The sequence below is a fragment of the Lipotes vexillifer genome, unplaced genomic scaffold, assembly GCF_000442215.2.
Source record: "Lipotes vexillifer unplaced genomic scaffold, Lipotes_vexillifer_v1.1 scaffold989, whole genome shotgun sequence".
Classification (NCBI taxonomy): Eukaryota; Metazoa; Chordata; class Mammalia; order Artiodactyla; family Lipotidae; genus Lipotes; species Lipotes vexillifer.
In genome coordinates, this window is record NW_006796817.1 from 393,527 (window position 1) to 407,306 (window position 13,780).

At 43.3% G+C, this 13,780-nt stretch overlaps 1 protein-coding gene across 2 annotated transcripts in view; it reads left to right on the top strand.

The window, feature by feature from the left end:
• The window catches only part of ABHD6 (abhydrolase domain containing 6, acylglycerol lipase), a 54,556-nt gene that overhangs the window by 6,577 nt on the left and 34,199 nt on the right, over window positions 1–13,780 (top strand). For both annotated transcript variants that reach the window (XM_007469013.1, XM_007469014.1), the window contains one exon: window positions 11,989–12,053. The gene's annotated coding sequence lies outside the window, so the exon portion shown is untranslated. Of the gene's footprint in view, window positions 1–11,988; window positions 12,054–13,780 lie in introns of those variants that run through there.

Below are 13,780 nucleotides of genomic sequence, written 5' to 3' on the forward strand. Positions count from 1 at the left end.
AGGTTCTTACTTACACTGCTGCAGGTTGAGATCCTCTCCTTGTGAAGTAATTACCCAAAGTGACAGCAGCCTTTCTCCTAGGTGGTTTAAGCTGTGGCTTTTGGCTATTGGTATTGGGTGTTTGATCTGTGATAATACCCAGAATAGGATTCAAGCTTGGACTTCCCTGGCGGTCCCGTGGTTAAGACTCTGCACTTCCACTGCAGGGGGTGCAGGTTCTATCCCTGGTCTGGGAAGTTCCACATGCTGCGTGGTACAGCACCCCCCCCCCCAATAAAAAAGATTATATGGAATAGAATTCAAACCTTATATGTGATGAAGTTTGGGAACTGACCTATGGGTTACACTCTGAGAATATAACGATAGCAGGCATCTGAACAGACCTGGGCAGTGGCAGTGCAGGGTGATGGAGGTGTGGTGTTTCTGAACACAAGTTCGTGTGCCTGACACACAGAAAGGCCAAACAAACCAAAATGTCAGATTTTGGAGCAGAGAAAGTTTATTGCAGGGCCAAGCAAGGAGAAGAGGTGACTCATGCTCAAAAACCCCGAACTCCCTGGTGGTTTTGGGGGAGACCATTTTAAAGTCAAATTTGGGGTTCGGGCTGCAGGTTGTGAGTTTCTTCTGATTGGTTGGTGGTGAGGTAACAGGGTGGTGCTCCAGGAATCTTGGCACTCATCCTGAAGTTACCATCCTGCACCTGGGTGGGGGACTTAGTTTCTGCAGAAGAGGGCAAAGGTACTGTGATGTATGTTCCCTGAGGAGGAACCAGGACCCTGCCCCAGGGCTGCACTATTCTGACAGCTCCTCTGTTTCTGCATTCCCTCTCTTCCCTGATTAGCAACTGTTTGAATATTCCCTTTGGAACTCAGGGAAGGTCAAGGAGGCTGAATGAAGCCTACAAACAAGAAATGGAGGACACAGAAGGGCTTTTGTGCCTAGGAGGGCCCCATAGGGTCCTTCTCGGTTTCAGTGGCAGGGCTTTCTAGCACCGCCTTGGAAGGCAGGGCAGCTCTTCCCAGCTGCGCTGTGAGCAGTCGCATCCGCCAGTCACTGCTTTGAGCAGTCTCCATGCATCATCTCATTTTGTCCCCACACTGAGGCTCTAAGAGGTTCAGTGACTTGCCAAGGTCACACACGGATCAGTGACAGAGCAGAGAATTGAACCCAGGTTATGGAACTGCGCAGCTGAACCCTCAGAGGAGCATTTATAGATGGGGTAATATTTTCGTAGTCAAGACTTGAAGGTTGAGCAGGAGCTCACCAGGCAGGGGCGTGCTAGGGAGAGGGGAGCATTTGTGCCAAAGCTGTGCGGGTGTGAAGGAGCGTAAGGCGTAGGGATTGCAGATCATTCAGGGAAAGGTGGGGCGGGGGCCTTCCATGTCATGCTGAGGGCCACTGTGAGCCACCAGTGGAGCAGGGGCAGAGGAGAGAAGAGCTGTGTGCCATTGGGCATCTGGCTTAACCTCTCTGGGTCTCACCTTCCCATCTGAACTGGAGCCTCTAAAGCTACACTGCTCTGATGAGGAATGTTCATTTTATTGGTGGCCGTAATGAGCAAAGTGAAGGAATGGCCTGCAGTGGCACTGCTGGGGCCCCCCTACTGATTCATGGCTTTCATGCTACCAAGTGACCACCAAGTGTTACCGAGTCCAAGCTCGCTCTGCTCGCCGCACAAGAGGCCAGTGAATCGGAGACGAGGTGTTGAGGCAAGGAAGACGACTTTATTTGGAAAGCTGGCTGACCGAGAAGATGGCAGACTAGTGTCTCAGATAAACCATCTTATCTGGATTTGGATGCCGGTTTCTCTTATAGAATCAGAGAGGGGGAGGTGGTGAGGAAGTAAAGTAATAAAGCAGAATAGAGACGGAGAGGCAGAGAGGAAGTAAAGTAAAAGGGCCATGGGTCTTGCAGAACGTCTCCTGGAATGACCAGCCTCGGTGAGGGGGTGTGTTAGTTTCTTTTTTTTCTTGCAGCCGTTCAGAGGTGGGCAGTGTTCCCTGAGGCAGGCCATTATGTATGAGTATAATAACAAAAGCAACGAAAGGCAAAGGTTAAAGTCAAGCAGATCCAACGTAGGGTCCCATTTAGCTCTTCCCTTGCTCTTCACACAAGGGCAAGGCACGTGTATGCTAAAGTGCCATGGCACATGCAGTGATGTAGTAAGCCTTGTCTTCAAGGAGCTTGCAGCCTAGTGGAGGGTACAGCCAGTGTTTTCGTGAGGAATATGGTAAAAGATGCAGGTCATAAATACTTGTAGGTATGGAGAATGAAGCCGAGGTTGCTAATGGCTGGGGGACTGAAGGAGATAACTCTTAGTTCTGCCAGAAAGATTTGTTAGGAGGTGGGGATAGATAGAGGGTATCGTCCAGGTCGACAGAAAATGGGGCAGTGGAGAAAAATACAAAGCCAGTTCAGGTACGGTCACCAGAGGGTCAGATTAGCAGCCTATCTAGTAACAGATTCTCCATAGTTTACAGGTTTTAGTGGGGAAGCAGACGTTATAACAGGAAAATATTCATTAATGGACTTGCCACTTACAAACTTGGGTCCCACCCCATCATGCCTCCCTCTCTTTTCAACACTGGTGTCCAGCCATGCTCCAGGAGCATCCACCTCTTGGTCATCGTCTCTCCCAGGTCGCAAGGACATTTTACAAATACAAGACAAACCTTGGAGAGAGAGACATGGGATTTCATGAACTCACCGCAGAAGCCGCTTGACTGTGGAGGCAGTAATAGATGGGGTCTGGCAATGTGACACCTGTTAGTTGATGACGAGAGGGCGTGACTTGAAAATCAAAAGATTGAGAGGCCTGGGGCAAAGCAGTAAAGCATTTTTGCAAAAAACGTCCCCTGTATAATAGCGCTGTGACAACCAAATGTTAACTGGAAGGACTTACCATACTCTAAGGCAATTTACATGCGATTTATTCTTTGTTCTAAGAATTAGCACAGGACGGCAGTTATAACTTGAATTTTGTTCCATATTTGCTGTTGATCTTAGGATAGACAGATTTTGATTTTTGTTTACTTATTTGGATAAAGTTCTAAACAAAACTGTGTTTTAACTATGAAATTTTGAGCGTGGCATCACCTTTTTCTGATGCTGATTTCCCTGTGTTACAGAGATCTCTGGGGAAGAGATTCTGGCTAGAGAAGGTAGGGACCAGCTCATAAAGGGCTCTGAATGCTGAACCTCATGCTGGGAGCCAGAGTTCTTGTCCTGGTAGAACCTGCCAGCTGTTTATAACAGGGCTTCTTTTTGTCTCACACTGGCTTTGTCCCTGCAGTTAGAAAATACTGTAGACCAGCTTCCCTCCTTTAGAAATGACAAAGCCCTCTTTAATCTCCTTGCTTTTCTTTTGAGTTCGGAGCACAGATGCGAGCCATGGGAGAGTGTTTTGGGGCCCTGAGGTTCTATTTCAGGCCTTCTGCTATTGTGTACCCATGTAGAGGGCTATTTTAATTCCTTTCAGTCATGTGGAAAATAGTCACTTATGTGATGCTCTTTCTAGCGCTTTACCTTTGAGAGCTGATCTCAGCCAATGACAGTGCATGTGTTCGCATTAATTCATAGAGCAGTATTCGAATTAAAGCTTGTTCTGGGCTCCCTGAGAGCCTGAAGACTTTGTGGTCCTTGGAGGTAAAGGGTCAAGTGGCTTTTGGCTCCTCTTTTATCCAGTGGAAGACTGGCTTGTATTTCTGTAGGGTTTTCTTGCTTTAAGCATGATTTCAAGCAGGTGGTTATTTCAGACTAATCACCACAGCCTACATCTTTTTTTTTTTTTTTTTCCTTGCGTTATGCGGGCCTCTCACTGTTGTGGCCTCTCCCATTTGCGGAGCACAGGCTCCGGACGCGCAGGCTCAGTGGCCATGGCTCACGGGCCCAGCCGCTCCGCGGCATGTGGGATCTTCCCGAAACGGGACACGAACCCGCGTCTCCTGCATCGGCAGGCGGACTCTCAAGCACTGCGCCACCAGGGAAGCCCCACAGCCTACATCTTGATCCCAGAGGCTGCTGCTTTGAAGGTGCTGGGCTAGTTCAGGGTACGTTGTGCGTGTTTCATTGCCTTGCTTCTTGGCCAGTACGATTTTTTTAGAAGATATGCCACTGGGTATATAAGCCACCCGCCTTCCAGCTGAGCCCCTGATTGACCTGCCTTCCTCTCTCTCCTCGGGCTGTGTCCCTTCTCCTCGGGACTGGGTAGCAGGATTTTCTGGTTCTCTGATTCTCTGTCTACAGGACCAGCCTGCTGGGCTGAGTTTCCTTGCCCATGGTGCTGCCCCAGGTGGCAGAAGCAGGGCATGGGGCTGTGGGCTTGGCTGGCTCTCAAGCAAAAACCCCCGTGGGGAATCAGCTGCTAGTGATTTGGTACAAAGCAGGATGGAGTGAATCTTATCAGTACCTTTCCCAGAACCATGAAGGAGATACACTTTCTGTGGCTATTGAGCATGTGAAATGTGGCTAGCGCAGCTGAGGAGCTGACTTTTATGTTTTATTTAGTTTTGATCATTTTAAATTTAAACAGTCACCGTGTGGCTAGTGGCTACTGTATTGGACAATGTAGGATAGACCATTGTACTTGAGGAGTTTATATTGTATTTTTAAAATTTATTTTATTTATTTATTTTATTTACTTATTTTTATTTTTGGCTGCATCGGGTCTTAGTTGTGGCACGCGGGCTCTCTTCTTTGTGGCTCGCAGGCTCTTCACTGTGGTGTGTGGGCTTCTATCTAGTTGCGTCGTGCAGGTTTTCTCTTCTCTAGTTGTGGCGCATGGGCTCTGTAGTTTGTGGCACGCGGCGGGCTCAGTAGTTGTGGCGCACGGGCTTAGTTGCCCTGTGGCACGTGGGATTTTAGTTACCTGACCGGGGATCGAACCCGCGTCCCCTGCATTGCAGGACAGATTCTTTACCACTGGACCACCAGGGGAGTCCCTATATTGTATTTTTTAATGAAATAGGGAAAACCTTGAACATGCACATGGTAGCAATTCAAAAGGTACAAAAGGATATCAGTGAAAAGTCTCCCTCATCTCTGCCCCTAGCCTCTCAGTTTCCTTCCCAGCCCCAGTCGTGATTACCATCTGTATCCATCCTGAAACATTTTACACACATATAAGCATAACATGCATATTTCTCTCTCTCTCTCTCAATGCAAGAGATGTTATTCTACCCATTCTCTTCTGTTCCTTGCATTTTTAGTTAACAGTGTACCTTGGAGGTCATTACCCGTAGAGACAAATATGCCTCATTATTTTAATGGCTTGTAGTTAATTTTATTTGTATTTAATGGCTGTACATTATACTTCTTTATAAAGTTGTACCATCATTTACTTAACATATCCCCTACGAGTGGGCATGTGAGTTCCAATTTTTTTTGCCACGATAAGTAATACTATAACAAATAACCCTTCACAAACATGTTCTCAAACATGTTCAGGTCTGAACACAAATCAGTTCCTAGAAATTAGATTATTAGATCAAAGGTATGTGTACTGTACATTGCTGCAGATTTTGCCAAAATGCCATCTGTAGAGTTTGTTGATGGGAGTGTAAATCTGTACCTTGCGTGAGGGCATCTATTTTTCCATGGCCCCAGCAGCACAGTCTGTTATTACACTTTTTGTTCTTTGCGCATACAATAAACAAAGATCACCATCGCCTTGTAGGTTTAATTTGCATTTCTCTTGTAAATGAGATTGAGCATCTTTTTATATGTCGAAGAGTCATTTGTATTTCCTTTCTGTTACATGAACTACTCAGATCATTCGCCTGTTTTTCTACTGGATTTTGTTGCTGTTTTTATTGATTTGTAGGAGCCCTTTATTAGTCTGTCGTCTCTGATATGTATTGACACATTTTAACCTTGTTCATGATATCCTTTTTTTTAATATTTATTTTATTATTTATTTAAGTTATTAATTTGGTTGTGCCGGGTCTTAGCTGCGGCAGGCAGGCTCCTTAGTTGCAGCTCACCGGCTCCTTTAGTTGAGACATGTGTGCTCCTTAGTGGCGGCCAGTAGGCTCTTTAGTTGCAGCTCACAGGCTCCTCAGTTGTGGCACACGAACTCTTAGTTTCGGCATGCATGTGGGATCTAGTTCCCTGACCAGGGATCGAACCTGGGCCCCCAGCATTGGGAGTGTGGAGTCTTAACCACTGTGCTACTGGGGAAGTCCCATGATATCCCTTTCCATGTGGACATTTAAAAACATTTTTATGTAGTCAGCTTATTAATCTTCATGTTATGGCCCCTAGGTTTTAAATCTTAACTTAGAAAGGCTTTCCCTGTGAAGGTGTTTTCAAACAGTTCTCATGTTTTCTTCTAGAACTTTCATGGTGTTATTTTTTTTTTTTTAATTTTTAAATTTTATTTATTTTTTTATACAGCAGGTTCTTATTAGTCATCAATTTTATACACATTAGTGTATACGTGTCAATCCCAATCGCCCAATTCATCCCACCCCCACCCCCACCCGCCCACCGCTTTCCCCCCTTGGTGTCCATACGTTTGTTCTCTACATCTGTGACTCAACTTCTGCCCTGCAAACCGGTTCATCTGTACCATTTTTCTAGGTTCCACATAACTGTGTTAATATACGATATTTGTACTTCACTCTGTATGACAGTCTAGATCCATCCACATCTCAACAAATGACCCAATTTCATTCCTCTTTATGGCTGAGTAATATTCCATTGTATATATGTACCAAATCTTTATTATCCATTCGTCTGTCGATGGGCATTTAGGTTGCTTCCATGTCCTGGCTATTGTAAATAGTGCTGCAATGAACATTGGGGTGCATGTGTCTTTTTGAATTATGGTTTTCTCTGGGTATGTGCCCAGTAGTGGGATTGCTGGATCATATGGTAATTCTATTTTTAGTTTTTTAAGGAACCTCCATACGGTTCTCCATAGTGGCTGTATCAATTTACATTGCCACCAACAGTGCAAGAGGGTTCCCTTTTCTCCACACCCTCTCCAGCTTATATTGTTTGTAGATTTTCTGATGATGCCCATTATAACTGGTGTGAGGTGATGCCTCATTGTAGTTTCGATTTGCATTTCTCTAATCATTAGTGATATTGAGCAGCTTTTCATGTGCTTCTTGGCCATCTGTATGTCTTTTTTGGAGAAATGTCTATTTAGGTCTTCTGCCCATTTTTGGATTGGGTTGTTTGTTTTTTGAATATTGAGATGCATGAGCTGTTTATATATTTTGGAGATTAATCCTTTGTCCGTTGATTCATTTGCAGATATTTTCTCCCATTCTGAGGGTTGTCTTTTCGTCTTGTTTATGGTTTCCTTTGCTGTGCAAAAGGTTTTAAGTTTCATTAGGTCCCATTTGTTTATTTTTGTTTATATTTCCATTATTCTAGGATGTGTGATTTATGTCAAAGAGTGTTCTTCTATGTTTTCCTCTAAGAGTTTTATAGTGTCCAGTCTTACATTTAGGTCTCAAATCCATTTTGAGTTTATTTTGGTGTATGGTGTTAGGGAGTGTTCTAATTTCATTCTTTTACATGTAGCTGTCCAGTGTTCTCAGCACCACTTATTGAAGAGACTGTCTTTTCTCCACTGTATATCCTTGCCTCCTTTGTCATAGATTATTAGTTGACCATAGGTGCGTGGGTTTATCTCTTGCTTTCTCTCTTGTTCCATTGATCTATGTTTCTGTTTTTGTGCCAGTACCATATGGTCTTGATTACTGTAGCTTTGTATTATAGTCTGAAGTCAGGGAGTCTGATTCCTCCAGCTCTGTTTTTTTTCCCTCAGGACTGCTTTGGCTATTTGGGGTCTTCTGTGTCTCCATACAAATTTCAAGATTTTTTGTTCTAGTTCCGTAAAAAATACCATTGGTAATTTGATAGGGATTGCATTGAATCTGTAGATTGCTTTGGGTAGTATAGTCATTTTCACAATATTGATTCTTCCAATCCAAGAACATGGTATATCTCTCCATCTGTTGGTATCATCTTTAATTTCTTTCATCAGTGTCTTATAGTTTTCTGCATACAGGTCTTTTGTCTCCCTAGGTAGATTTATTCCTAGGTATTTTATTCTTTTTGTTGCAATGGTAAATGGGAGTGTTTCCTTAATTTCTCTTTCAGTTTTTTCATCCTTAGTGTATAGGAATGCAAGAGATTTCTGTGCATTAATGCTGTATCCTGTGACTTTACCAGATTCATTGATTAGCTCTAGTAGTTTTCTGGTAGCATCTTTAGGATTCTCTATGTATAGTATCATGTTATCTGCAAACAGTGACAGTTTTACTTCTTCTTTTCCAATTTGTATTTCTTTTATTTCTTTTTCTTTTCTGATAGCCGTGGCTAGGACTTCCAAAACTATGTTGAATAATAGTGGCGAGAGTGGACATTCTTGTCTTGTTCCCGATCTTAGAGGAAATGCTTTCAGTTTTTCACCACTGAGAATGTGGGTTTGTCGTGTATGGCCTTTATTATGTTGAGGTGGGTTCCCTCTATGCCTCACTTTCTGGAGAGTTTTTATAATAAATGGGTGTTTAATTTTGTCAGAAGCTTTTTCTGCATCTATTGAGCTGATCATATGGTTTTTATTATTCAGTTTGTTAATATGGTGTATCACACTGATTGATTTACATATATTGAAGAATCCTTGCATCCCTGGGATAAATCCCACTTGATCATGGTGTATGATCCTTTTAATGTGTTGTTGGATTCTGTTTGCTAGTATTTTGTTGAGGATTTTTGCATCTGTATTCATCAGTGATATTGGTCTGTAATTTTCTTTTTTTGTGATATCTTTGTCTGCTTTTGGTATCAGGGTGATGGTGACCTCATAGAATGAGTTTTGAAGTGTTCCTTACTCTGCAGTTTTTTGGAAGAGTTTGAGAAGGATGGGTATTAGCTCTTCTCTAAATATTTGATAGAATTCACCTGTGAAGCCATCTGGTCCTGGACTTTTGTTTGTTGGAAGATTTTTAATCACAGTTTCAATTTCATTACTTGTGATTGGTCTGTTCATATTTTCTATTTCTTCCTGGTTCAGTCTTGGACGGTTATACCTTTCTAAGAATTTGCCCATTTCTTCCAGGTTGTGCATTTTGTTGGCATAGAGTTGCTTGTAGTAGTCTCTTAGGATGCTTTGTATTTCTCCGGTGTCTGTTGTAACTTTTCATTTCTAATTTTATTGATTTGAGTCCTCTTCCTCTTTTTCTTGATGAGTCTGGCTAATGGTTTATCAATTTTGTTTATCTTCTTAAAGAATCAGCTTTTAGTTTTATTGATCTTTGCTATTGTTTTCTTTGTTTCTATTTCATTTATTTCTGCTCTGATCTTTATGATTTCTTTCCTTCTGCTAACGTTGGGTTTTGTTTGTTCTTCTTTCTCTAGTTCCTTTAGGTGTAAGGTTAGATTGTTTGTTTGAGATTTTTCTTGTTTCTTGAGGTAGGCTTGTATAGCTATAAACTTCCCTCTTAGAACTGCTTTTGCTGCATCCCATAGGTTTTGGATCACTATTTTTCATTGTCATTTGTCTCTAGGTAATTTTTAATTTCCTCTTTGATTTCTTCAGTGATCTCTTGGTTATTTAGTAATGTATTGTTTAGCCTGCATGTGTTTGTGTTTTTTACGTTTTTTCCCCTGTAATTGATTTCTAATCTTACAGTGTTGTGGTCAGAAAAGATGCTTGATATGATTTCACTTTTCTTAAACTTACTGAGGCTGATTTGTGACCCAAGATGTGATCTATCCTGGAGAATGTTCCGTCTTGCACTTGAGAAGAAAGTGTAATCTGCTGTTTTTGGATGGAATGTCCTATAAATATCAATTAAATCTATGTGGTCTGTTGTGTCATTTAAAGCTTCTGTTTCCTTGTTTATTTTCATTTTGGATGATCTGTCCATTGGTGTAAGTGAGGTGTTAAAGTCCCCCACTATTATTGTGTTACTGTCGATTTCCTTTTATAAATGTTAGCAGTTGCCATATGTATTGAGGTGCTCCTGTGTTGGGTGCATATATATTTATAATTGTTATATGTTCTTCTTGTATTGATCCCTTGATCATTATGTAGTGTCCTTCCTTTTCTCTTGTAACTTTCTTTATTTTAAAGTCTGTTTTATCTGATATGAGTATTGCTACTCCAGCTTTCTTTTGATTTCCATTTGCATGGAATATCTTTTTCTATCCCCTCACTTTCAGTCTGTATGTGTCCCTAGGTCTGAGGTGGGTTTCTTGTAGACAGCATATATAAGGGTCTTGTTTTTGTGTCCATTCAGCAAGCCTCTGTGTTTTGGTTGGAGCATTTAATCTATTCACGTTTAAGGTAATTATTGATATGTGTGTTCCTATTACCATTTTGGGTTTGTTTTTTAGGTCCTTGTTTCTCTTGTGTTTCCCACTTAGAGAAGTTCCTTTAGCATTTGTTGTAGAGCTCGTTTGGTGATGCTGAATTCTCTTAGCTTTGGCTTGTCTGTAAAGCTTTTGATTTCTCCATCGAATCTGAATGAGATCCTTGCTGGTTAGAGTAATCTTGGTTGTAGGTTCTTCCCTTTCATCACTTTAAGCATATAATGCCACTCCCTTCTGGCTTGTAGAGTTTCTGCTGAGAAATCAGCTGTTAACCTTATGGGAGTTCCCTTGTATGTTATTTGTCGTTTTTCCCTTGCTGTTTTCAATAATTTTTCTTTGTCTTTAATATTTGCCAATTTGATTACTGTGGGTCTTGGCATTTTTCTCCTTAGGTTTATCCTGTATGGGACTCGCTGCACTTCCTAGACTTGGGTGGCTGTTTCCTTTCCGATGTTAGGGAAGTTTTCAACTATAATCCCTTCAAATATTTTCTAGGGTCCTTCCTCTCTCTCTTCTCCTTCTGGGACCCCTATAATGTGAATGTTGTTGCGTTTAATGTTGTCCCAGAGGTCTCTTAGGCTGTCTTCATTTCTTTTCATTCTATTTTCTTTACTCTGTTCCACATCAGTGAATCTCACCATTCTGTCTTCCAGGTCACTTATTTGTTCTTCTGCCTCAGTTATTCTGCTATTGATTCCTTCTAGTGTAGTTTTTATTTTAGTTATTGTATTATTAATCTCTGTTTGTTTGTTCTTCAATTCTTCTAGGTCTTTGTTAAACGTTTCTTGCATCTTCTCGATCTTTGCCTCCATTCTTTTTCTGGAAGGTTACCTATCTCCACTTCATTTAGTTGTTTTTCTGGGGTTTTATCTTGTTCCTTCATCTGGTACATCTTGTCTATGTTTCTGTGAATGTGGTTTTTGTTCCACAGGCTGCAGGGTTGTAGTTCTTGCTTCTGCTGTCTGCTCTCTGGTGGATGAGGCTATCTCGGTGTTATTTTTTTATGTTTAATTCCTTGACCCCTCTGGAATAATTCAGGGGTTTTGTGACCTTCAGTCACCATCTACCTGTCTCCTCATTTTTCTGCTGCAGTGCCTTTGCCAGCATCTCTGCTCTGTCCAGCCCTGTTTTTGAGCTTTGTGGTGCCCTCTCTGTAGCCACTCTAATAGAAATATTGTATTCATTTTCCCATTGGTTGCCACCTTCCTCTCATTCCTTTCTGAGTATAACTTTAGGTAACCCTAACCCCAGATGGAGAAGGGAAGTTTTAATCTTTATTTGAAGGTTTTAGTTAAGTTTGAAGCCTTCAGAACCCCCTCTCACCCAAGCATGCCTGTTTCCCTTATTGCCTTTCTCTCTCCTGCAGCCCAGGAATCACCAGCTCAGTCCCATGCTTTATCCTCATTGCAGATTCCTTCTTTGACCTTCACACCCTCCTGGCCAAGCTCTTTATCTCACTTGCCCTGCTTACCCTTTGTGCAGGTTGTTTAATTAGGGGAGGTGACCTGAACCGGAGGGAACTTTAAAGCCACGGGATATTTGCACTTCTCCTGTGCCAAGGAGGAGATGTTCTGACTCCCCGGTTGGTTGTTAGCACTTCATTCGTATTCTCTAATATGATTTAATGCTTTGCCATTTTCTTTCCTGTGATTCCAGAGTCTCATTTTCAGCTTCTGCCAGAGCCAGTAGCAGTTGGGAAAGAAGGCTGTGCTCTTCAAAGAGTGAGTATGGATTTTTAACACCATATATTACGGGGTGGGCGGGCGGGAAAGGCAGCCCTTTAATGAGACTGGGGCTACTCTGTAAGCTCCCTGGCACCCTTCTACAGGCCAGCCTGTCTGGGGGCAGAAGTGTTCTCTGGTTCAGTAGGTCTGGTGGGGAGGGGATTGGGCACCTGTAGAATTTTAAAGCTCAAGATATATATCCAAAAGCCCTCCCTTCTCAAAGACCGTGCCTGGAGCAGGGCTCTGAGTTTGAAGGGAGTTGAGAAGACCTGGGCCTGTGGGGACCAGGGTGCTTTCCTGGGGAGTGTGACAGGCAGGCGGGACAGGAGTGCTCCACACGAAGGGGACAGTGTGAGAAAGATGAAGTTGGAGGCCGTGCGGGGCTTTCGTGGGGGCAGGAGTTGGATGTTTGGGGTGCAGGTGGAGGTGGGGGCCAGGAAGTTGAGTCGGGATCATACGGAGTACTCAGAGTTCACACTAGACCAGAGCCCCCCGTCCTTGGCATGAACTGAGAAGATTCCTCTGGCAGCTGGTGGTGGAAGGACTGAACGGGGTGTGAAAGGCAGTCTTCACAGAAGTGGGAGCAAGGACAGATGACGACCTGGATGCAGTGTGGCGGCTGAGGGAGCTGTGGTCTGACTCCTACGATGTCTCACACCTGGTGGGAATGTTTCTTCCCCCACGATGTTCCTAGTAAATGTTAAGCCAAAGGAATTGGTTGCAAGAGGCTTTCGGGGGTGTAGACCCCCTAAATCTGTGCTGTCCAACACAGCAGCTCCTATTTGTATGTAGCTCTCAAGCGTTTACAATGTGATGGATGTGACTGAAGGACTGAACTTTGAATTTTATCTAATTAATTTAAATTTAAATAGCCACCTATAAACAGTGCAGTTTGTCTAGACTCAGACAAGTTGGCTCCAGCGCTGGCACCTCCTTGCCGTTGCCTGACAGGAGTGTTGAGCAAGGAGGAAGAATGAAATATGCATCGGCGTCTGGGAGGCCAGACTGATGGGGATACTGTTGGCAGAAATCAACAGGTCAGGTGCAAGGGGAGAGATATACCTGAGACCTTGTAGGACAGGACTTTTGGGTCACGGAGATAGTGCAGCAGGCTTTTGGAAAAGTCTGGCAGAAGGTCCTGGCCAGGTATGTTGATTTTTGCATTTCCTGTAGGAGGGAGTGACAGAGGGTGTAGATATGGTGAGCTGTTCAAGGAAGACAATGAAGAGCTCATCATGGGACTGTTAAAGGGGGAAAGTAAAGAGAGCATCATGGGAATATCCAGGGGAGAGCGGGAGCAGAGAATTTTAGGAACCAAGCTATGCGTGCTCAGAACCATGGCTTGTTTGAACAGCAGGGGTGTCTGAGCTGCAAAGTACAGAGGAGGAATGGGCTCAGCCAGAGTGAGGGGGAGACAAGGCCAGGAGGGCAGAGGTGAGCACCTCATGGCAGCAGTCCTAGGGTCGTGCCACACGTTCAGTGATGACTGGGCAGAGGCTTAACTGCTTCCTTGGAACTTTCAGTGCGATTTTCCTTCGTGATGGAGAAGATTCCTGTGACAAGGCGTTAGAGCTGCTCGTTTCTCAGATTACTCTATCTCTCATCAATCCTGGGGCTTCCATACAAGAGAATCTTAGTATCTTTTTTAGCTGTTGGTCATTAGTAATAGTTTTTTTTTTTTTTTTTTGCGGTACGCGGGCCTATCTACGTTTCGGGCCCCTCCC